A 4,366-nucleotide genomic window follows, 5' to 3' on the forward strand; every position below is an offset into this window, starting at 1 on the left:
GTGCATTAAAAAAGCAAATCTTATCAATTAATTTTAACCTTCCTTTATAAGTAATTAAAAAAATCAAATAGAAAAGTGTATGCTACAAACAATATCGCAAACTTTATTTTTCTTTAAATCAATTCATTTGTGTGGTGGGAACCAAGTGAATCAAAAAGGTAATTAATGTGATCAAACTTTGCAATTGATTAACTTAGAGATCAGTATCTTTTATCATTACAACTTGAAACTTTTCATCCCATAATTTCAATAATATGTTGATGATCATTGATTATGTGGAGGCATAATGACAACATTAATCAATAAACAAATTAAAAAGAACGGTTAAATTAAAAAGAACCAAACTAGTGTTATTACTTTTTTCAACCATATCAATTTAAAATCCTTTGATTTTCCACCATGAGTGAAACTCTTTGCATTACAAGTTGTTGTTGTTGATTGATTGTTCATCATAAATGTCAATCAAATACATGTGCACTTACGTGACATCTTTGAACTTATTATAACCCTTCTAAAAAAATATCTCAAAATTTAATAACATTAAGAGGAAGCCTTTTACTTCTATTTGCAGCCATCATCATAGATTCATAGCAAAATTTTGACACTTGTGAAAAAGCTTGGGAGATTTTTCTATACATAAATAATTAGCCACACTTTGTGTATGTGTGTTACACAACATTCTTGCTCTTGGATCCGTAACGTAATTAGCTAGAAGCTTCATTCATATCACTAATTAACCATAATATATACCATGTTTTGTTAGTTCCAAAATTTCTATACTATACGAAAATCTTTCACGTTTTAAACTTGAAATGAAATGACAAATTTATTTACATTTAATTTATTTTTGGTCCCACGAAGCATAAATTAAACCCGTCAACTACCACCATAATTATTAGTTGAGTAAATAATTAAATTAATTTTTAAAAGATCACTCATTTTTTAAATTAATTTTTAAATTTTTTTTAATTAAATTCATCCTTCAAAAATTTTAAGTTAGTTATGTTAGTCCTTCTATCACTTTCGTTGCTAAAGACGTAAAAATTTGTCGATACAACATGTTAAATGACTCATACACAATACACACTTAGTAGTTTTAATTGGCAGTTGACATAGTAAGTTTATGAAATTAGATCAAATAAACCTCAATTTGAAAGATTTCAATGTCTCAAGTTTTTTCCTCAAGTAGATTTTGATTTGATCTAGTTTCATAAATTTATTATATTAATAGCCAATTAACACTGTTATATGTATTGTAGTATCACTTACCATGCTATATCAATAAATTTTGTCATCGTCAATAAAAAAATAACAGAAAAACACACGCGATTAATTTAAAATCTTTGAAAGACGAATTTGATTAAAAAAAATCGAAAACTAATTTAAAAAACAAGCGATCTTTAGAAACAATTTTGACCATTTACCATTATTAGTTTTATGACAACATATATACTTAATAATTGTTATTTCAAACATTTTACTATATTACTCTAGCATATTCATTCAAAAAACTTATACTTAATATTTAATTGTGTTTATGATACTAAGTACTTCAGATATATGAAATAATTACTTTTATATATATACTAACATACTCGGAAACAATAAAAATAGTAACTGTTCAGACCCAACACTAAAACTCAGGTCCAAACTAAAGGCCTAATTTAAGGATTGACTCTCATTCGACATCAACCTTCTCTTAAGAAGTCGGATCTAACTTCGACCTGCTCTAAGGAAGTCAGGAGTAAAGATTAGCTGGCAGATAACACCTATTTAAATAAGTAACTGTCCCTAAAATTTCTCAACTCACTTCCAGGAGCCATATTCCAACTTTTCTAAGATAAAGGGACAGTTATCCTCCTTAAAAAGTGGAACTACTCCAACAGTAGTTATTGGTTCACACTGACACCCCTCAAGTATCATTAAGTTCCAATACTCTCAAAACTTGCTTAAACTCTTGCTGACTTAAGCATCAGAGTGTCTTTGCAGGTACCACCCCCCATTATCTCATACACACAAATTGGGCAGAGACTCCCAGATGCGGCCCTAGTCAAAAGGCTCCCTCCTTCAGATGATTGGGTTAATCCAGCGAGTCCAGCCCACTAATCTCCGATTACCCATCGTAACAGTAATATTTATTAAAAATGTTTTATTATTAAAAGTAATAAATATTAAAAATAATTAATCTAATTAGTAAATTATCTCTTTAATTTTAAACCGTTAATATAAAAAATAATAAGTATAACATTTCTTATTTAGTAATTAATCGCCCTATTGATACACATTACTATTAATTACAAATAGCATTGTGTTATATATATATATATATAAAGAATTATTGTAGAAATAAGACCACCTTTTTTGAAGCCAAGTGTTTAGTCTCATTATGATTATTCAATATTGATTAAAAAAGCAATTTAAATTTCAATTTGGTGTGGTTTCTCTTTGGTGGTGATTGTTGCTTGTAGGCTATTGGCGATGTTGGGAACCACGTCATGTCTTACGTCATCACCCGAAGGTTCTTTTGTTCAAAGAGATGAGGGCCTAGAACAATCCTATTATTGTCTATTTGGATTTAATGATGAGCCCACCCAACTCACTTCCCACCGGTTTTTCGTAAAAAAAAAAATTATCTTCTTAATGATTTATTTATTAATTGGGAAATTTGTAGTATATTATATGTCACTTAGTACCATCGGTATCCAAGTCATATCAACATAGGTTTAAGAGTTTCTTATGGAATTTTTTTCAATTTTAAACATCCGATTTCAAAATCTAGAATCAAAATACTTATCACTTTGACAATTTATGTTAGTATATTTACAGGAATCTACAATAATAAAAATATAAAAAATTATTTTCTCATAAAAATATTTATTTGCTCACACTTTAAAAATATAATTATAAAAAAAATAACACTTTTAAATAAAAGTAATATTTTTATAATATACTAAAATCAAATCATAAAATTCATTATTCATAACAATTAAAAACAAAAATTTTATATGAAGATAATTACAGAATTTTTATTAGAGTATTCACTATATTTAATTATTTATAGAGTATGGGATATATATTGTGTTAATTTACACTCTTTTTTGTCCTTAATTAGATTATTAGATTAATATGAATTTTAATTCAATTAAATTTTATATCTTATCCAATGATATATGAAGTGTGAGTCGGTATTATGTTCATATACAAATTACCAAAACATAATTTAAATTTGCGGCTTTTTAGGTGGCGTCACAAAACTTTGTGGATTCATACATGGCCTAACCAAATTAGGTGACTAATAATTGATTAAAAACAATAGGAAAAGTATACATTATTTAATTAAGCTGGCCAAAGTCATAATTTCAGTAATTAATACTAGCGGGTTTGGGCCGTTTAGCTAGAAACAAAGCATTTTAGTTTTGTAAAATATCATCAGAGATAGGGGTGTTCAAGCATCGGATCCGATTTGCATATCCGCGATATTTATTTGAATTCGATTTGAAAATTACGGATCTCGATTCGATCCGCAAAATTATTGGCTTGGGTCGGATCCGATCCGCAAACGTTGTCAGATTAGATTACGGATTTAATGTACATATCTGTATATCTGCGAATTCGCAAAAATAAATAAATAAATAAGTAAATAATTTTTTTATATTTTATTTTAACTAATAATTATCATATATATTGTATTATTTTATTTTATTATTTAAAAAAATATATTTAATAATATTTTAAGAGTAAACATGTTTAAAAGAGTAGAAAATTAGTATTTTATTAATATTCTTTAAATAAAAATAAGATTTTTAAATTATTTATATATTTTGTGGATATATCCGAGATCCGATAAATGTGCAAATCGGATCCAAATTTAAAAATTGCGGATATTAGATCTGATCTAATCCGATAATTTTAGTGTAAATTGAATCGAAATTTTAGTCATATCCGATTTGATTCACATTCACCTCTAATCAGAGAGCTGCTATTTCTAGCGGTTTCATCACTATATTGTTTCCCTTTTAATTTTAAATTGCGCCCACCACTAACTTAGCTTGTTGATGAGCACTTCAAAAATATTGAACGTGTAAAGTCTTTTGCACATTGCATGCATCATCGTCGTCGCATAATTAATATTGTTAATAATATTATTCAAATAAGAAGGTGCGTGTAGCATAGTTAAGACTTGTCACATTTGTTTAGAAGAGCATGAGGACATAGACTATATATGATTTTTTTTTTCTTCGGAAAAAAAATTATAGAATTTTATTTTTTATTGTTGTAGCCATCGTGATAAATAGACAGACTACTCAATCATATTTTATAGAAAGTTAAGGTAAGTTCTTTATTATTAACCACCGTACGTATCAAT

This window comes from Arachis duranensis, chromosome 2, assembly GCF_000817695.3.
Source record: "Arachis duranensis cultivar V14167 chromosome 2, aradu.V14167.gnm2.J7QH, whole genome shotgun sequence".
Lineage (NCBI taxonomy): Eukaryota > Viridiplantae > Streptophyta > Magnoliopsida > Fabales > Fabaceae > Arachis > Arachis duranensis.